Raw genomic sequence first — 22,980 nt, 5'->3', positions numbered from 1 at the left:
CAACTCCGCCTTGTTTCTTTTTTATCCTACAAAAGAAATTAATTTTAAATTTTTTTCACTTTGACAGTGCTTTGAAAAACATATGACATCATATAATTTTTGATTCGCAAGAAAAGCATTGATCACATTGACCTTATTTGAAATACACTGCAAATTAACATGAAACATGCTTACCGTACCTTGTCGAGTTAGTTTATTTTGATAAAAGTTTGTAGAAGCTTTTAGGTTTCTTCCTCCGTTTATGTATTGAAAATTTCTGTTGAAGTTAAATCTCCCCTAGAAATAGATGAGCTTCTAACAGCAGCTCCTTTGTGCCAAATGTTAGGATTCTAGACTTCGTTAATTTTATCGAAAGGAAAAGATACCTTGTCAGGTATTTGTCAGTTCTATGTCATTCCACGCAGTTAAACGTAATATCGGGTACCGTTTCACCCAAAAATTTTAGAAGATCATCGGCTTTCATATGAACACCTATGCGGGACACATGTACATGACCTTGTCTGGGAATGGTGTTTACAGTAGACGATTGGTTGCTTCCATTAATAGGTTTGTATTTGTTTTCTTTGTTAGATTGGGTATTCCAAGATGAGCTTCCTGTTTTTAGATTGTTTTTATTTTCTTTTTGTTTATCACTCATGTATGAATGAGGTAGACTCATCGAATATGATAGATAGAATGATAATTTATTTACTGCAGCATGTTCACTTTTTATTTTAGTTAATTTCTTGTTAATCTTTATACACTGTTCACACACAATAACTTCTAGGTTATGTTCGATATTGAATGCTTTAATACCTTTTTGCACTGTTTGTGTTAATTTATTAACGTAATCTGAAAACTGAGGATTAAAACTGGACAGCGGTAACTTTAAATTCACTATTATATCGAATAATTCCTGTGTGTGTGTGTGTGTGTGTGTGTGTGTGTGTGTGTGTGCTTGGGATATTGACTGCGAAACCTATGGTTTCGCAGTCAATAGGTAGTATTCGCAGGTATGTATTCTTGACAATGAATAAAATACAATATATTAATATTTAAAATTTACATTATTAATATTTTAAAAACCATATAACTACGGCAAAATTCTACATTATACAATTGGTGAACTTACAAAAATCATATATTTTAATTTAAATAAGTGAGATGGTGCTAGGGAATGATTGAATCGAATTCTACAGATAATTCTGATTGCATCTTTTTTTGTTATAAAATTACAGAACCATAGTTTGGTAGGAATTTTCGGCTGAATGCCTTTATAAAAAAGTCCCTTGGTGGAATGATCATATTTATTCATCCATTCCTGCCCAATTATATTTTTTGAAATAATTTAAAGGTCTTCAGGAACTAATGAATAATTTACAAAAGTATCGGAATCTAATGCCTCTTTGGCCAGTATGTCTACTTTTTCATTGTGGATAATCCCACAATGAGCTTTAACCTAAAGAAACTTAACTATTTTTCCTTCCTCATACAAGTATTTAAAATTGGTTAATATACATATTTTATAAGATATAATTAATATTGAAAGTTTTTGTAAAATACTTTTACAATCTGATATTATTAAAAATTAATTATTATTAAATACATTAGTTTTAATATATTTTAATGCTTCTAATATAGCGAGTTGTTGAGCTGAATAAGTTGAAAATTCTTTCAGAAGTTTTTTGGCCTCGAAATAGTTTTGAGTAGGGTCCCAAAATGCATAGGACGTTTTTTCGTCTTTTTTTGATGCATCTATAATTATGATATGATAATTTTTAAAATCATTTTCTATGTCTGAATTAAACATCACATTTCTCAACGACTTTGGGTAATTAGAATTCTTCTTCTTAAGGTGCCATGCATTTCTGCGTAGGCGTCCACCGTACATCGTCTTGTCAGGTGAGATGTTAAATAGTCAGGATTAAATAATTCTGTTTTTAGCAGCATTGCGAAGCATTTCATAGCTGTGGATTCCTGTCCATTGTCGAATATTGCGCAGCCATGACATTTTTTTACGTCCGAGACCTCTCCTCTAATTATTAATTAATTATCTAGAATAATTAGAATAATCTCTAAGAAAGCGTATTTCTATCTCGGGCACATCAGTTAAGTTTGTTTGGTATATCGGTAACAGTTCGTTTTTATACATATTGTCTTTATATTGTAAGCAGTCTTGATATGATTTACATAAAACCAGTGATTCTTTTCTCTTCCAGTACTTATTAGTTAAATCCATTATAAATAGGTTATAAACTTTACTAACTAGACTACTATTTTTAGATAGAATTTTGCATAAAAATTTATTATAAACATATTTTCCTCTTAGCTCCAAATTCATTTCACAACATTCAACTTGAAGATTTGAAATTGGTGTACTTTGAAAGGCTCCAAGGGACAATCTTAGACATTTATTCACTAAATTATCTAACTTTTTTATGTTACTGGAGGCTGCTTGAGAGTATAGAAAGCATCCGTAATCCAGAATCGATCTAATAAATGACCTGTATAATAACAGGGACATTTCTGAATCGGCTCCCCAACTGTAACAACTTACAGCTCTTAATATATTTAATCCTTTCTCGGCTTTTTTTAATATTCTTTCTATGTGCTCTTTCCAGACTAATTTTCTATAAATTGTTACTCCTAGGTATGTTACATGAGAAATAACGGGAAAACTATGCTCTTGTAAAACAATCTGATTGGGAATAGTACGTTTCCGGGTGAAACATGATTTCGATTTCGTTAGAGAAATCTTTAAACTTTTCTCGTGACACCAATGGTTAAATCGAAGAAAAAATTGATTTAAAGAACTGTAACCAGATTCAAGATCACAATTATTAATGTAAATGCATATATCGTCAGCATATTCCAGTATCTTAATGTCCCTGAATTCGTCTGTTAGCTTTTCTAGGTCAAAGGTATAGATTGTATACAATATAGGACTTAAAACGCTACCCTGAGGTAATCCCAGACTTGTTATTCTTGTATCTATAATTTCCTCATTTATTTTAAGGTTTATTATGCGATTACGATATAATTTTATTATTTTTTTGGAAAATTCACAACTAAAACCAATTCGCACCATTTGTTGATGTAGAATTCCTAGATTTACTTTATCGTAGGCTCCCTCAATATCCATAAACAAAGCTATGGTAGCACGATTTAATGAGAATGAAATATTAATGTCAGTGACTAGATGAGTAATATTTTCTATTGTGGAAAGAGCTTTTCTAAACCCAAACTGATATTTTGGTAGTTTGAGGTTGGATTCTAGCCAATATTCCATTCTTGTTTTGAGCATTCGCTCGAATGTTTTAAGTACATAGGATGCCAGTGATATACCTCTGTATGATTCTGCTAGATTTGGATCTTTTTGTGGTTTTAACATTGGAATCATAATGTATTTCTTCCAATCTTCTGGATACTGCGTGGTTTCCCATATATTATTTATTATTTCTAACAGAGTAATTTTGCAGGATAATGGAAGGTTGTATAACATTATATAATGAATGTTATCGATACCAGGAGCCGTATTTTTGTTTAATACTGGACTGGAACTCTTTGAGACTAAATTTCTTTAACAGACTATCCATTGCAACTTCATTGATATTTTCTACTTGAAGAGGGTAAACTGCTTCTTCTTCTTCAACCCATGGTGCCGTGACTTGGTTTATAAAGGTTGTTGTCCATTCCCCTGCTACTACCTTACTGACCGGTTCTTTACAATTATTTTTTTAATTTTCTAACCTCTTTCCATATTTGTGTGATTGGTGTATTTTTATTTATTGAAGTACAAAAATTTCTCCAAGATTCTTTTTTGCGCTTTTTTATTAGTTTTTTACACAAAGCCATTGTTCTTTGTAGAAAAATATTATTTTCTGCATTTGAGTTTAGTTTAAATCGCAAAAGAGCATCTTTTTGACTTTTCATTAATATGTCACATTCTTCATTCCACCAATCTTTATTAAATTTCGAGTTGATCACTTTTTTCTTTTTGGGTATTGAATTTTCTGCTGCTTTGTTTAATTCTGCTATAAATTTATCATAGCGTTTTATATTATTTTGATTATTACAGTGTTCAATATTTTCATATTATCGGCTTCTGAATGTCATCTTAAAAAGATTGATCAAATCCAAAATAAATGTCTACGAATCTGTAATGGGTATCTGAAATCTACACCCATAGTTGTTATGGAGGCGGAAAGTTGCATACCTCCACTTCAGTTAAGGAGACAATTCTTAAGTAATAAAAACTTATTTAAGATATACGCAAAAAATGACAATCTTACACACACAATTCATCAGTTAACTATCGAGGTTTTAACAAATCGATATTGGAAATATAAAAAAACTCCTCTATTGATCGAAAGTTATTATAACTATCCAGAAATTAAGGATAATATATTAACTATTAACAACTTAACGTCTTTTAAACACTACGATATTCGTCCTGTATTCCATTTAATCGATGACTACCCTAGACTCCCAGAAAAATTACTAAATAAATATTTTCTTAATAAAATTCATCATAAATGGGAAAATCATGATTACATCTTTACTGACGGTTCTGTAATTAATGGAAATACCGGTTTGGCTCTTTATCATGTTAATAAAAAAATAAAGCGACTGTATAAACTGCCTAAGGGATCGTCAATATTCACTGCAGAGATAGTCGGAATTAAAAATGCACTAATCTATGCTCAATCCCTATCCGGCACTAATATAGTAATATTCTCTGACTGCAGAAGTGCATTAGAAAAGATAAAAAATATTAACATAACCGACCAGTATGACGATTTAATTAAAGATGTATATGAAGTACTTACAAAATTGAATAAAAATGAAAAGATAATTACATTATCTTGGGTAAAAAGTCATTGTGGGATAGAATATAATGAGATAGCAGATAGATTAGCAAAAAGGGCTACTACAGAAGGGTAGATGATTAACATGAAGCTACCTTTGAACGATCACGTAAGCCAAATGAAAATAACCATGAAAACTAAATGGCAAGAAAAATACGAAAAATCCAACTCTGGGAAAAAGTTTAAATTGTTGCTTCCAAAACTAAACATAAAACCATGGTTTTTTAATGTACAAAATAGAAATTTTATAAAAACAATTTCACGAATCAGAAGTAACCATGCAATGTATCCGGAATATAAACACCGTTTAGGTATCCATAACGAAGATTATTGCGAATGCGGAAAACATGGTAGTTTAGAACATATTATATTAGAATGCCCTTCTATTCAACAAGAGATCTCTACACTACTTAGTAATCTATATAAATTAAAAATAGACACACCTTTTAACTTATCGAGCTTACTTGCAACTGAAGATATACGAGTATATGAGGTTATTTATGTACATACAGTTAAATGTAAATTTAAATTATAAGCACACTAACATAAATCCCACTCTTTTGTATCCATTCCAGGGATCCCCTCCCTATGTATAATAATATGTGTTGTTCATTAAATATAAGATAATATTAGATACGCATTAAGTGAAAATTAATACTTAACTGAAGCATTTTCCTTATAACTTTCACACATTTGTTCTGGCTAATTGGCTTAGTTCCAGTGCCATAAAACAAAACACACACACACACACACACACACAATATTTTCAGAAAAAAGTGACCAATTTGCTTTGTTTAAATTCCATCTGTTTTGATTTGTTTTAATAATATAATTATTACTTTTGATTTCTATTAATATTGGAAAATGATTAGATCCTAAAGTATTTATTTTTGTTTGCCAATTGCATAATGTAACCAAATCAGGAGATACAATAGAAAGGTCTATTGCCAATTTATTATTTTGATTTAATGAAGAGAGTCTCCGCGCCGTTATTAAGAAAAACTAGGTTTATTCCTGCTTTATGAAATTATGAAAATTAATTCCTGCTCTATCAGTAATATCACAACCCCACACTTGATGGTGACAACAGAAAAGGTTATTTCAGGCTTTCAAGAATCAATGACCAATGAATAAATATTTAATGTAAATAAATTACTTACTTTAACAGCTAAAGAGACAGTCATTAAACCTTCAATACTCTTAAAACTCTTTGTATTGTTAAAAGCAATATTGTTCTTTAGAAGAATACCTACACCACCAAATCCATCCTCTCTATCTGAACGAAACATATGATACCCAATAAAATTTGGTTTCAAATGTTTCTTTAACCAAGTTTCACTTAAAATACTCAAATGCATGTTACCAGCTGAAGTCCGTTTGAAGAGGTTTACTCTCCAGACACTGGAACTCACTTAAAGCATGGGTGTATGTTACCTGAAGTAAAATTTAATTAAAATATTAAACATCAAATAATATTAACAACATCATGTACAATCTTTGGTAACATTATATATTTTAAAGGGATTTACCCTAATATTTTGGTGGCTCAGACATGGTAACCTGTATTTTTAACCTGATGATGGAACTGTTGTTCCAAAAACATTCGTGTTTTTAATGAACCCCTTTTAAGGGTTTTTATAAAATATACCCATTTACAAAGATTAACCTCTTTTTGTGATACGTGGTATACAGCCAGCTGCAGGAATTATTTTCCTTGTGGATTTTGGTAAATAATTCGTTTTAATTGAATTTAACATTTGTTTATCATCTGTTGGTATATATTCATTTATAACTTTTAGAATTGATTACATTATTGTGTTGCTCTGTATACATGCAACATCAGAGTGGGTGAAAAAAGAAGTACTCGGTTGACCTAAAGGTACCTTGTGATATTGTGGAATATTTCTAAAACTCTCATACACGGGCCTAGAGGGGATAGTTGGAAGGGATATCTCTACGCTCTTGGTTAATGGGATCTGGTGGTAATGAACTTGTTGCGATTCTCTTTCTTTTTATATTGACTGTCTATTTAGATCCCTCTGTGGGAGATTTGGTAGCTGATGCCGTAGCTTGATTTATGTCTATTAAGGGCTTCCACATAACTTATGTTTTCTGTTGCCATTAAACGTTTAATTGATTTTGTTCGGAAAATTCTGGACATTTAAATTTATCGGTAGCAGAGTGATTGCCTGTACAAAAAATACACGAAGGGTTGTTTTGTTTCTCGCAACTATCACTAATATGTTTATTACCGCAAAATTTACATCTTTCCTTACCACGACACTGCTTAGCTATATGTCCATAACGCAAACATTTTAAACATTGTATTATTTTAGGAATATATGTTTCGACATCATAAACAATTTTTTCTATTACTACTTGACTAGGAATTGTTTGTCCCTTAAAAGAGACAATAACAGTCCCCGTAGGAATTAATTTATCGTCAGATTTTCTAAACATCCGCTTAACCTGTGTATCTGTAACCACCTGACCAAATTTACCTTTAATTAAACCTTTTAATTCAGGTTCAGAAATATCAGTATCTACATGTCTAATAACACCTCGTTTTTGTGTGTAAAAAGTAGGTATATACGCATCATAGTTTTTATCCGATAATGTTTTAGATTCAGCTAATTTATTTGTGGCCAAAAATGTAGTACATTCTACTTTCAGTTTAATTCTACCAATTATTGAAATAATAACAATGTTATGTTTAATTTCATTTTCAGCATTTAATTTTAACCTTGCGGCTCCTATTCTATGCAATTTACCTATATTCCCTGATTTATTTTCTACAAAAACATAGTATGGTCCCTGATCTCCAAGTGAATAATAATTCTTTTCAATAGATATTTCGCTTACCTTATTATTGCCGTTTTAATTTTTATAATTTAAATTTAGATTTTCATACTGACTTTCCTTCCTTCCCCGATCTGGTGGGATATTCCGATATTCCGATCGTCATCAATTTCCATGTTGTGTTAAACACACACACACACACAAACCTAATAGTTCAATAGACCCAACTACAAAATATTAAATAAAAACTGGTACTGATAATTCACACTGCCTAATTGTTTTCGATGTACACTCGACGAATGTTAATCGACAACTGAATAATTCCTGCTTTTTTAGCTTATTTAGTTTCGCCGTTAAAACTGCGACTTGTCTATCGGACGCCATCTTGGAAGTATAGAAGATTGTGGTCTGCACAACCGATGTCTGCACTAGGATATGTCATTATTCTATTAACACCATTTTTGAGTCTCGTGCTTACTAGAATATGATCTATCTGATTTCTAATTATTTGATGTGGATTATCTCTTAGTTACTTACTTACTTACTAGCCAACGCCCACCCTTGGCATGTTAGCCATTTGGTGGCGCGCTGACCAGTATAGATGAGCCGTTTCTCGTAGGCGATCTTCATCCTCCTCGGGTGGGTCTGTTTTCAGGGCTGGGAACTCTGGAAGCTGAGCAGCATCCATCTGGGGCTGATCACATAGTGGTTTATCTTCGCTTTGATTCCTCTTCTAATGGTGGACTTTGCTGATGTGTACGATTATCTCTTAGTCCCTTCCATGTTTCGTTCTTAAATGAGTCGGTAAAACCTATTGCCTCGTTTATTACACTTTCCTAGTCCATATTCGCCTACCCAGTCAAATCTTTAATCTTTTTTTACTTTTCGCATTAAAATCACTAAGGATACACGTAACTTCATTTCCTTTTAGGCTTTTAAGAGTCTGTTTTAACTGACTATAGAAATATTCTACTTTATTGTCTTATTTTTTTCTGACATATGTACAAACTAAATATTGTTCTGAAGCTATTTTCTTGTGGCATTTTAAATTAATTTATATTTAATAAAACATTTGTTAACAACTGTTTTATTAAAAAATGATTATCCTTTATCGTTTATAAATAAGAAATTTTCAACAATCGATCGAATAGAACAAAACAACTTAGAACGAGATCCTACAGCATATGCAAGGAATAATACGAGGAAAATAACAATACCATACATAAAAGGATTATCGAAAAAGCTTAAAAGGATAGGAAATAAATTCAACATTTCAACAACATTCAAAACAACAAACACGTTGAGATCTATTTTGTCCAAAACCAAACCTAACAATGAACAAGAAAGGACAAAGAATTGCATTTATAAAATACCTTGTGAATGCGATCAGTTTTATTTAGGTGAAACATTGAGACCATTAAATGTTAGAATAAGTGAACATCAATCCTATATTAAAAATAGAGAATTTGATAGATCTCAAATCTGTAAACACGCATGGGATAATGAACATAGGGTTCAATGGAATGATTCAAATATAGTCCTAAAAGAAACGGATGGTAAAAAGAGAAAAATCAAAGAAGCGGCTCTAATTATGCTAAATGAGACCAATTGTGTCGCGAATTCCTCGGCAGAATGTAGTAGGATCTGGTTACCCATATTGAAAGAGGAAGTTATTAAAAGAAAAATACCAGTATTGGTAAGTCAGTAACATATAGAGAATACATCATTTATGTTTTTTAAATAACAAACATATAAAATCGGAATTTGATGTTTATTGAAGGTAAACTAAATGCACGATCAAATACTTACCATGTCGGGATAGTATTATGAGGTTTTTTTCCTGGTTTTTCCCTCATAATTTACTATGGAATCATTAACAGGAGAATTTTACTGTCATCATGGCATGTATTTGTCTTTTTAAAGACGAATTACATGTTATGATCTTTTCTGACGGATATTCTCTAGTTAAAGTTGATTTCATGTAATCGAATGAACTATCTTATAAGTAAAGTCGTTCCAGGAACGCAACTCAACAATATTGGCAATATCATTTTAAAGTCGTCTACTTTAAAATGTATAAGGTATGTCTGAATTGTCAATATAGATGAGTCAGATAAAATTAAATTATTAGAAGAATTTTTCACTAAGTAACAAAAAACAAAATTTGTTTAATTTACTAATGTTTGTATTTTGAGAACGATTTCCGAAGTGGAAATTTAAACGTCAATAAACGTATTTTAACCTTTAATTGTGGCTTATTCCCATTTAAACTTAAATTACAAACTAAATACTTAAAAAAACATTATTGTTTCAATTGAAACTAAATGTAGTGACATGAAAACACCGGAACAAAAAATTGTATTAAAATATTTAACTACATCAAGATATTTTTTAAATATCGACATTTCAAATAACTCTGGCGGTGATTTAAAGCCGAATATTTATATAAAAATATTTCGAATTACATTTGCAGTTAATTCCCAGAAAATGTAATGACTAAAATCAAAAAGTGTATCAAATGCAAACACATATAAATTGTAAATTTTTATTTCATGTACAGATAATATTATTTTCGGTTAATTACTGCATTTACTGAATGGTCTCTTTAGCGCAAAGGTTATAAAGGAATGTAAAAAATATTATATTTAATTAAAAATTAAAACTGACAATATGTCGGCAATTTATTCTCAGTATTACTGAACATTTAAATAAAATATTTATATGTGATTAAGCCACAATTACTGGTTGTAATGAAAATCACATTGTTCACTAACTAGTATTTGACGTTTCGACTTCCACTCCGAAAATCATTTTTAAAAAGATTATTATAAAAATTTTGATAAAATGTATAATTGTATATTGCATAAATTTATATGTATTGATTTATTTATTTATTTATTTATATGTATTATGTATAATATGAATGGCTCAGAGGCAAAGGTGACTAAGTCATAAAGTGGAGTTTTTGTGATAAATCATGTCAAAGATAACTCTAAATAAAAAATACAGTTTATATGATAAAAAAGTGTAACATTTTATTTGTTTTTAAGGAAAAGCTAATGCCTTAAAACAAGATTTGGAGTAACTTATGTGTTAAGCTATGTTTAGCTACATTTGCCAAAAAGAAAACTAAAACAAGTAATTTGCCCAAAACAAAAATTAAGATAAACAGAAAACAAATCTCCAACTTATTAGCTAAAAACATATTGTAGCGCATATTTTTAATTTTCATGCATAATTTCTTCTTCTAAGCCTTCATCTTATTCTTCGGAAATATCTTTCAATGCTGAATAAAAGCTGTGAAACTCAGGCGGAATAAACGTAAGTAAGTTCAGTAAATATTTTTTCTTCGCTTTTGTTATTGCTCTTCCATTTGGATACAGAACATCTAGGTTGTGAATTACAGTACATGATGATGGACGGCCTTTGGATTTCTTGCTTAAATCAACCTCATGTAACAAACCGATGTCCTGTGCTGTATATTTTACATACATTTTTTTGGTTCATTTTTAAGATACACTATCTGTTTGATTTTAAGCCATTTAACTTTTGCGCCAGTTATAGTATTTTTTTTTTATCTTTTTTTTTTGGATATTTGCTTCTAAAAAACTCTAGTGAGTTCATTCTTTTGACCTAGAATGTTAAATTTCTTTTTTTGGCCGATTGAATTATGCAAATGCAATCATCGGGATTAAAACTTCGATCATGGTGTTTTCTCTCCTTTTCAATATATATATATATATATATATATATATATATATATATATATATATATATATTATATATATATATATATGTATATATATATATATGTATATATATATATATATATATATATATATATATATATATATATATATATATATGTATATATATATATATATATATATATATATATATATATATAAATACGTTCAAATTATCGGGTAAAGTGGTCTGTAATAAAAATCTTTCTTTTTTCTAAATTACTTAATATTTCGCCATTTATTTAAAAGCTTCCACAGGAGTAAACTTAAAACAATTTGAACATTACAAAAAATGGCGTACAGATACATTTAAAAACACTCACAGAATTTAAAAGATTTCGCAAATAAAAACTGAGATTGAAGTATTTGAAATATTGAATGTCAATATTAAATTGTCTTAAGCACGTTCGTTACAGCTATACGATAAAAAATTAAAATTATTTCAAATGTAGAAATAAAAATAACAATAAAAGAAAAGTTAGAAGGATAATATTTATTTGATGAATTATTAAGGTTAGTTGTTATTAAGATGAATATTGGCTATTTTTAATATTTATAAATTTTGTTCAATATGTTACAATATATGTTACTTAACTGTCCAGTGTCCGTTTTATAATTTAAAGTGTTTTTATTTTTGTTAATGTAATACATTTCAAGAAATAATTCACTTTTGTAGTTATCAGTCTGTGCCAAAATGTGAGCTTTGTTATAGTCTAGCATATGACCAGTGTTTTCATAGTGCTCAACCACTGCGCAAGTATTTTTTCTCAAGCGGCAATCACTTTTATGTTGTGTGATGCGTTGTTTTAGCCATTGTGATGTTTGACCAATATAGCTATTTTGACATCCTAAACACGGTATTTCATAAACGACATTACTTTTATATAAGGTTGGTACTGGGTCTTTGATTTTTGAAAATAGTTGTTTGCTGTTCATGGTATTATATTTAGCTATACTAATATTAGGAACGATATGTTACAACACGAATGATATGTTGCACGAATATGGAACGAATGATATGTTACAACAATTAAATGCAGTTTCAGGAGCTTAAAAATGAACTATAGCAAAACAAAAATACTGAGCCGAGACCAGACAAATATAACAATACAAAATCATACTATAGAAAATGTTGAACATTATGTATATCTAGGTCATGTTATCAAACTAGGAAAACCATATCAAGATGCTGAAATTAAACGAAGAACACAGCTGGCATGGGGCGCTTTCGGCAAATTAGCATATATCTTGAAAAACACCTCCATTCCTGTAAACTTAAAGAAAAAGGTGTATAACACATGCATACTACCAGTTTGTACTTACGGCTTGGAGACAGTAGCCCTTACCAAAAAATCTGCTAAAAAATTAGAAACAACGCAAAGAGCAATGGAACGAATCATGCTTGGAATATCACTAAGAGGCAAGATTAGAAACACCGAGATAAGACGTAGAACGAAGATTAGAGATATTGTGGAAGAAATTGCAAAAATGAAATGGCGCTGGGCAGGTCACGTAGCCCGATATAATGACAACAGGAGGACACGGAGAATTCTAGAATGGAGACCAAGGACAACAACAAGAAGCACGGGAAGACCTCAAAAAAGATGGGTAGATGACATAAGAACAGTGGCAGGCAAACAGTGGATTAGATTGGCGCAAGATAGAGAAAGATGGAAGCAATTGGGAGAGACCTACATTCAGGAGTGGATAGAAAATGGTTGACAAAGAAGAAGAATATTAGGAACATTTTTGAATATGGATATGACAGAATGAGTTAGACCATTAATAAATGGAAGTTTTTTATATTTGATTGATTTGTTATTAGTATAGTATATGTAAGTTACTTGTTTTAGGTTATATCATATTAAAATTGACATACTTGGCCTATATGTTGTAGACAGAAACTTATAAATGGCTAAAAAATGTGATGGTTGTGTTTTTACCCTAGAAATATCAAATTTTAATTGTTTTGTGTATTTTTGGTGTTATATATTATTGTTTTGTATATAAGATTATCGCAGATGAAATCAGGGAAAGAATAAACAAGGGCAGAGCAGCGACCCGTGCCTTAAACTCTCTTCTCTGGCAAAAAACAATTCGACGAGAAACCAAAAAACACATTTACGGTAGTATAGTTCAAAGTATTACACTTTACGGTTCGGAAGTATGGGACGTCACCAAAGCTAATAAAAACAAACTTATGACGACAGAAATGGATTATCTGAGACGAAGCTGCGGTAGATCGAAACTGGAGAGAGTTAGAAACGAAAAAATAAGAAACGAAATGAAAATGGAGAGAAATATCAATGATGACATAGAAAGAAAACAATTAATCTGGTTCGGACATGTTAAAAGAATGCCAGAGTACAGATGGCCTAGGAGAGTACTAGAATGGATCCCTCCTGAAAGAAGAAAGAGAGGACGACCACGGAGAAGTTGGCGCAACGATATTGATGAAGCAATGGCGGCAAGAGACTTAGAAGAGGCAACTGCATATGACAGAAAAAGATGGAAATTGGGGGCGGAGAAGCGGCGACAGCCGTAATAAATCCGTTATTATATTATTATATATATATATATATATATATATATATATATATATATATATATATATATATATATATATATATAAGATTATAGGTGATGTTCTTTGACCGCCGTTTACGCCACTATTGTTGATATATTCTTCTTGTTGACTCCACGTTTTAGTATTGGAAACCAAAGCATGTTACATTCTGCTGGGTTTTCTACAGATTTTTCTTCGCTAAGTAGGAAACTTAAGCTACTTAACCAATTTAACGAAGAAACATGTGCAGCAAACCCACCAGCAGAATGTAGCAGACATTGGTTGCCAATATTAAAATAAGAAGTCAACAACAAGAACACACCTACAATAGAAGAGTAACAGGTGGTCGAAAAACATCACCTAAACAATACATATGCAACACAATACACAAAACGCAATTTTACGTTACATAATTACAATTGCGATACAGTTTACACAAACTTATAACACAAAAAAAATCAGAATTTTATATTTGTAGGGTAAAAACAGCACTCTCGGATTTTTTTCAGTCATTTACATGTTTAAATGATGCTGCCAACAAGATCAAGGCCAAGTATGTCAATTTTAAATGATATAACCTAAAAGAAATAATTTGGTTATACATTTCGATACATAGTTTAGTTATTTTAAGATAATTTATTAAAGAGGTGAAATTTGAAGTCAGCATATTTTTTTAATTGTCACTAAGGACAGACGAGATGGTTTTGTTATGGTGTACTGTAAACTCGATAATTATGTGTTTCACTGATACTTGGAGTGTTGCACTTGGTTCATATCGGAGCAGCCTTCTTGTTAAATATTTGCGTATATGTAAGTAGATTATGTCATATTCAAAGTTTGTTGATGATGACTTGGTATTTTCCAATACTTGGTAAAATAAGTGTAGTTCTTATTTTACCTAGACATTCTTTGAGTCTGATCTGGTGGCAGTACGATCTCAAGTAGTTTGGCATGCACTGAAGATGTGACCTTGATGTTTACTTTATGTTCAGTTGAACGTATTTGATTCATGGTGGCAATATTTTGGTGGGTTATTCCAATGCTTGCGTTTATAGAAAAGTATATCGTGATAATCTCATTTAATCGGTGATAATAACAAATTTGCTTGCATAGATAAAACCACATTTTTTCATGGCCTGGTAATGAAACACTTTGTTGGAATTCGTATGGTGGACTGAATGTTATCGTACATATAATCTGCAGCATCTCCTTCTTCACATTTCTAAGCCTTAGTAAAGTTTTGATGAGTTGTTGGGTATTTGGGTATTAAATTTTTAAAAACTTGCAGGATAAGAAAATAATGTATAAAAGGCTTAGGGAGCTCTTTTACAGACGTATCTATTTTTAGAAGTTTGATCATTCAGGGAGGAAAATTTACTCTAATAGGTATAGTAAGACCAAACTGATCCAATTTAAGACAACACGTTTTATTTGCTCAAAAAATGTAGAATTTTTCTTTTAATGTTTCTGTAAACGAAAGATATATGTCGGTAAAGTTAGCATATCCATTTTATAAGGCCGAACTTAGACCAAGAGTATAATTAATTGCTAATTGATTGCTTATTTATTGGTAATTTATTGCTAACTTATTGCTAATTTATTGCTAATTTATGGCTAATTTATTGATAATTTATTGCTAATTTATTACCAATTTTCTGTTACTGTATTGCATATTTACTACTAATTTATTACAAAAAGAAAAATTTTACTTTAGCTGTTTTTGAGAATCAATGGGTATGCTAATATTACGGTTAAACTAACATAGCCATAGATATATCTCGACAAAGAAATGGATTATAGGGTCTATCTTTTCGACATATTTTATTGCTAATTAATTGCTGTTTATTGGACTATGACCCAAAAACGGTGAAACTAGAAAAGTGAATAGCAAGGAATTAATTGCTAATTTATTGCTGAAATTTTATGCCAAAATCCAATATATTGCTGTAACTGTTTCTAGAAAACGATATTTGCTATCGTTACGTAGCCATAGCTATATCGCGGCAATAAAAAGGTATACAGCTAATGTTAAAATATTCACGACCAACCGTCACACATATGTGATGGTGAAGTTTTCGTAGGAACTGCTGACACACATGTGTGACACCAAACTTGATGAAATGTAAAATAATTATACCACAGTTTATTACAGTGGGTCCAAATTTGGCCACAGTCCACCTAAACAATCCTTCTTTCTCACGCTAAGGCTGGGTTGTGATCTCGACGTTTAAAAAAAAAGAAATAACCTAAAAAGTTATAGCACGTATGCAAACGTCAAATACGAAAAGTGTCGTTATTATGCATAATTTAGACAAGTCATACTAGGACATGTCATTTAGACAGTGTTATAACTATTATCTTATTTATATACGGTGTAATCCCTTATTTTTTGTTTCAGACGTATTAACAATGTCAAATCGACATCTAAGTACACAAGATCGTTAATTAGAGGCCGAGATGGCTAGTGGGGAAGTTAGTGAGTTCAGGATATACCGAAAATATTGAATATGGATTCGAGGAGAACCATAATAATAAAATATTTTATTCTGGAAGAGAGACTGAAGATACTAGCAATGTTGCGTTTGAGTCGAACAATGACAAGTTGTACAAGAAAATGATGAGGCGGACTGGCTTGATGTAGAGGAAAATATTGGGATACATCAGCTTACTGAACATGAAAATATCAAAGTGGAAATTTCTGTTGACGCAACACCTATACAACTATATATTTTTTATTACTATTTGATGAAGAGCTTTTGATAAAAATCGTAGAGTGGACAAACCACAGAGCTGCTGCACGTAAAGAAAACCCTAAAATACTCATTTTCAAATTTTTGGGTCTCTGCGTATTAATGAGAAATATAAAACTTCCCTCCTTACGTTTATACTGGAGCTAAAATCCACTATGTCATTTTTTAATATTTAGAAAAACTATGCTTAGATCAAAGTTTAAAGCTATTCTTCAAAATATTTGTTTTTACAAGCCGGCCGACGTAGAAATATAAGATCGACTTCACAAAATTAAAAACGTTACGAGTCATATTATAAATAATATCTCTAAAGTTTACTATACAGGAGAGAACTTAAGTCTTGACGAAGCCCTTTTACTGTGGGGAGGGCGGTTATTATTCCGATAGTGTATGCCGAAAAAAACTAGTAAATATGGAATAAAAATTTATGAGGTTACTAGCTCTGATGGATTTTTACTAAATTTCCTAATCTACAGCGGCAACAGAAGTAGTTAACAGGCTTGTTACGGAATATTTAGAGAAACGGCCAATTATTACAAAAGTTATGAGCTTTGCAGGTGTTTACATGAAAAGAAGACCTACGTTTGTGGAACATTAAAAAAAATAAACAAGTAACCCAAAGAGTGTTAATAACAACAAAATTAAAGAATGGAGAAGTCATATGGCAAAGAGGAAGTCCAATCAGAGTATTAAAATGGAAAGATAAGAGAAATGTAATAATGATTACATGCAAGCATGGTTCCGAAATGGTTGAAGTTAAAAATCGTAGAGGCCAGAAAAAAATGAAGCCAGTAATGATACGTCACTAAAAGTCCTTTATGTCGGGAATTGACAGAATTGACCAGATGACTTCATATTATGGCACATCCCGAAAAACTTTGAGATGGTACATGCCGTACCTTCAATTTAGAGAGGAAGTGATCAAACATTTATTAGGACAAACAGAATGGCCAAGGAGAAAAAAATTTGTTGCGGAACACAATTTCAAAAAAAAAATAAGCGGAAAAGATGTCAACAGTGCAGTGCAAGCAAAAAAAAGGGCTGTCACCTGATACACATGTCAGTAAGGGGAGTGATCGACAGCCCATTGGGTTAGGTTTTACACCCTGTTTTGCTGAGTGGAATGTTAAAGGAATGATTTTTATAAACAGTAGCTAAAAATTCTTGTGTCACATATTTGTGACACTTGGGTTATGTTCAAATTTTTATTACTATAAACCAGTGTCACACATGTGTGACATTATCCAATATATTTTTTTTTATAATCCTTGTTCAATTACTTATAATATTCCTTCCCAAAAATGGTGGATTTAGCATGTTTTTTTCATGTATAACCACAATCAGTTGGACTGGACAGACCTAAAAATAGGTTGGTCGCGAATGTGTTAATTATTCGTTGGATATTAGTACATTGTCCAATCCTCAAAAACTCTCCCATTGTTCCATAGGGAAAAATATTGAAAACAAGTGTTTTGCAATAAAATAATTCTAAAAAACACATTAGAATATTGTACATGCATATTTAAACTTCAGTTTAAGTACTTTCCAACTTCACAATTATTGATTTTTTACTGAGTTTTAGAGCTGTGAAAATAGCCGATTTCGCGTTTTGCAAAAATGCAGACCCTTATTATAACTCGACCATTACTCAGGACCTTTTTTGTTTACAATAAGTCAAAACACATAGTCCTGGGCGAAAGAGGTAATTTTTAAAATAAGCACTAACTAACAATAATTTTGTAGGTCTAATAAAGTTTCACTGTGTTACCAATATTTTGCACACTCAAAGAAAACATGATCTTGATCTTCTTCTTTTTGCAGTCGATGGTCTGAATATATTTTTTTTTTTTTTTAATTTTAACTTCATATAAATTTTAAAAGTAACTTATGTGTTTACATTTCAACCTAATAATTACTGTAGGTAAATATTTTCAAAAAATATAATATATAACTTTTCAATTTAAAATAATATTAGAGTTAGGTTAGTGTAGGTTGATATCATTTTTAACTGTTTTATTGGCGTCTGAGTTAAAAAGCATATATATCCAGTCAACGTGCCACACTATAACTTCTTTGAATAAATTGTCTAGATATTTATTGTCCTTAATATCGATATAAGTTTTATAAACAAAAAGGTAATATTTCTATTGGTTTCATAACATTTCATACAGAACTTTCTTTGTCACAAGAATCTAATAATTTGAATTAATATCTGTAATATTGGGAGAATTAATAGCTAATAAAACAGACAATAAACCAAATAAAATAATTGCTGAAATATCATTTGTTTCTTCGAAATATATTAAAGCTTAATAAACAGCTAAAATTGTTTTATTATTTATAAATAAATAGATAGATAGTTAGATAGATACATAGTTTAAAGCTAATAATAATAGAAAAAGTACTTTTAGGCCAATTATGTTGGTTTTTTACTCGACACAATTGTATAGACGCGTTTGGCAGTTGGAATGAATAGTATGAGGTGAAAAACCCTCATCTAGGGATTCATCAATTTTTTAGTGAAACTATTTTTAAATAAACAACCAAAACCTCAAACTCATTATTTTGCTCATTACTTAGAAACTTGAGTATTTAGAGATTTGATGTCAACAGACAACTTTTTTGGAAGAAAGATAGAAAAAGAGAGGTACGCTGAATTAAAATCGGTTAATAAACAAAAAAAATATTGTAAAATAAACAACAAAATCGCAATTTTTGAACATTGTTAATAACCTTTTTAATATTTATTAACATTTGTTAAATGTGTCTAAACTTCAGGGCCTTATAGTTTTTGAATTGTTAACAAAAGATCGGTCAGATCTGTTATTGTAAGTAGATTTTGCGAAATTTAATTTGTTTAACATTTTTGAGGAGCTAATTTGTAAGGCTGGTTCAGATAATTTTAATGCACGGATCTTATTTGTACGTAGCTTATTTTCCTCGTTAAGACGTATAGTAATAACCTATGAAAAAAAACTTCAAAAAAATGTATTTATGTGCCTACACAAAATTATATTACGCCACCAGTACGTTTATTGACGTTTCAACGAAAATCGTTCTCAAAATGATTTTGAGAACGATTTCCGAAGTGGAAATTGAAACGTCAATAAATATATTTGAATCTTTAATTGTGGCTTATTCTCATTGAAATAGTAATTACTTTTTATTAAAAAATTTTAAAAAACATTTGGCTATTTATTGTTTCCATAATTCTAAGGAATAGTATTTTACTTTTAATTAATATACTATTATTTAATATATGTTGTTATTGACAGTATGCATGTTTTCTAAAAAATGGATATTTTGTAAAAGACATGCATATTTTTGGGTAAATTAGTGTATATTTACACTTTGAGAGTATAGTACTTCATTAATATAAGTCAGAAATAATATTGTGCTCAAAACCAAGCCTTAAGGGCAACCAACATCAGAGATTATTTTTGAGGACCGCACTGCTTTAAGTAAACATACTGGTCGCGATTTGACAGATACGAATTGATTAGTTGAATAGCAATGCCATGAACTTATAATAAGAAAGCTTTCTGACCAGAATAAAGTGTTTGGCGAAATCAAAAGTCTTTGTGAGATTTAAAAAACTGCAATAGTATACAGTATTTTTCAAACCTTTTCAAAATATTGCTAGTGAAATAACCAATAGCTACAGTTGTTTTTTTATTTTTCCGGAATCCATGCTGGTTTATGGCAAGTAAGTAGTTTATTGGATCCAAATTTGATTTGCTATTTTAAAAATCTTTCATAAAATTTTGACAAGTTGGGCAACAAGACGGGCTCGATAATTGTTGCAATCATCAATAAAGCTTTTATTCTTAAACAGAGGTATTATTTTTGCAGTTTTAAAAACTATAGAATAAGTCTTGCAAGATAATGATTAATTTATTAAAGTTTTTAGAGATTAAAAAATTAAATTTTAAATAGTGTTTATATTTTTTGTGTTAAATCCATCGGAATCTTTGCTGTCACTAGTTTGTGTTTTTGACTTGGCAAGTCAACATCACTAAAGTTCACTGACTGATAACTAATACACACAGATTTTTTTCTGTGGTATACACTGTGGACTAGTGGGCATAGATGAGCAACTGGATAAATAGGTAGCTAATTTAAGAACTTATTTTCAGACGAAGATTGAGGCATCTAGCAATTTAGATCGAGCAATTTGCGCAGTAGATAACACAACACCGCCCAAACTGAGAAAACAAGAAATGCACATAAACCACTTGACTAAGGAAAAAAATGCGGACCTGGATGAGTAAACCTCTGCATCTCAATAAGATCAGCCAAGACTATGTCAACAATACAGCGTCGAACTATTGGTTGACAACCTTTTAAGATGTTTCCGGAGGCAGAGGGTTTCCTACTTGCCATTCAGGATCGGGTTATTCCAACTAAAAATACCTGAAATATATTGTCAATCAAACACCCTCAGGTCCAAAACGACCTCGTATTCGGTCCAAACCGAATTAGATTCAAAATGTATAATAATTTGATCTGGTTTTTTTAAAGTTCTTTCATGAAATTTTGACAAGATATGCAACAAAGATGGTCGATAATTGTTGCAATGATCAATAAAGCTTTTATTCTTAAACAGAGGTACTGCTTTTGCAATTTTCAAAACTTTAGAATAAGTCTTGCAAGATAAGGTTTGATTTATTAAAGTTATTATAGATTTAAAAATTACATTTTTCATAGTTTTTATATTTTTTGTGTTAAATCCATCAGAATCTTTGCTGTTGCTGTTTTGTATTTCTGAAATAGCTAAGTTAACATTACTAAAGTTCACTGACTGATAACTAAAACACAGGATATTTTTCTATAGTATAGACTTCAAATAGTCATCAAAAGTTTTAGCTGAGAAATCTCATTTTCATGTATTAGTCTCTCAGTAATAGAAGTGGTTATTAAAACTATTTGCCTTACGTTCAGAATTGTCAGTGACATTATTTTTATGTATGTTATTATTAATAAGTTTTCACATAGCTTGTTAAGAGTTACCTGAATTTTTATACACATTTCGCACTTCTAGGTACAGCAATGAGATTGTTTTATGATAGCTATACTAAATTGAAGTGTTCATGTATTTCGTTCAAAGTATCATTAAAGCAGTTTATTTTTTTATTTGAATTATTTTCATTTAACAATTTCGATTTTCATGGTGAAAATTTAGCTTCTTCTGGAATTTAGCAACAGATCAATCAGCATTTTGAATTTTAAATAAATACCACAATTATCATTATATACAAAATTTAAAGTTGCCGTTTAGCAAAATCTAGTTCAAATTAAGAGTAAGTTTTCTAAAAGGAAATACCTGTGTGGTCAGATTCATAAGTTTTGTGATACCATCAATATTTATAGACATTGAGGATGAAGATATTATATAGATATCTATTTCCACGATTGTTAAATTCAACTTTTTTTATAAGATTGTAAGATCTAAAAAAATTACAAAGTTTTAAAGCTCCGTTGTCTATTTCATTAAAATGACCATAAATTAAAGGCAACCCGTAAGAGGCCCTGGAAGAAACGTGAAGTACCTGAGGCACTTTCAGTGCCTTTTATTATTTATGATGCATCGGTATAAATATGTAATCGGAGTCAAACAAATTAATATAAAACTTTAACGAAAAGAGATTCAAAATGACAATTTTTTTAAATACAGAATAATGCCAAAGAAACTCATAAATCTAACAACCTAGCACCATTTGCTAATGCTGTAGTGATGCATTAGAAAAACACTTTTAAAAGTGTTTACCAAATATACCTTTAATTGTCTAAAAGAGATATAGATATTGATAATAATTCAATTCATTAAGTTGTATTGAAAATAAAAAATAATAGAAATAGTTATATTTATTATTATTAGTATTAGTTATATTTATTTTTAAACATAATGCTGATATCCTTGTTAGGAATATTTTACAAAATAGTTAAAATAATTATAAAAACCTTCGCTGTCGTTCTGTTTCCTTGATCGTATTGAATTCGAATGGATATACCTTTTAAAAAGCAGTTTTCAAGTAATCCTTCGGCAAATACAGTGCAAAACTTTCACCTCACAAAATCTAAACACTAACAAACCAGCAAGTCAAAATCGACTTCCAAAAAAATTCAAAATAGCGTGTTGTAGCGCGACGCGTCGTCACCAGAGCGGCAATTGTTTTTCGGTGGCAGCGATGCCTACTAGATCGAGGCGCACACAGTGACTGCCGTAGTTTGGCGCGTTCTCCAACCAACAAATCCGAGTTTGCCGTGGCTGG

General features: G+C 30.5%; 1 protein-coding gene across 4 annotated transcripts in view; it reads right to left on the bottom strand.

Annotated features, from left to right (window-relative positions):
* Window positions 1-22,908, bottom strand: part of LOC140445278 (octopamine receptor beta-2R-like) — a 1,072,317-nt gene extending 1,049,409 nt beyond the window's left edge. For 3 of the 4 annotated variants that reach the window (XM_072537205.1, XM_072537202.1, XM_072537207.1), the window contains exon 1: window positions 22,720-22,908. The gene's annotated coding sequence lies outside the window, so the exon portion shown is untranslated. Of the gene's footprint in view, window positions 1-22,669 lie in introns of all 4 variants that reach the window. The other variant, XM_072537203.1, reaches the window with a different exon arrangement.
* Window positions 22,909-22,980: the final 72 nt, after the last annotated feature.

This window comes from Diabrotica undecimpunctata, chromosome 7 (assembly GCF_040954645.1).
Source record: "Diabrotica undecimpunctata isolate CICGRU chromosome 7, icDiaUnde3, whole genome shotgun sequence".
Classification (NCBI taxonomy): Eukaryota; Metazoa; Arthropoda; class Insecta; order Coleoptera; family Chrysomelidae; genus Diabrotica; species Diabrotica undecimpunctata.
Note: the sequence above shows the minus strand (reverse complement) of the source record. Positions and strands in the feature narration are given on the sequence as shown.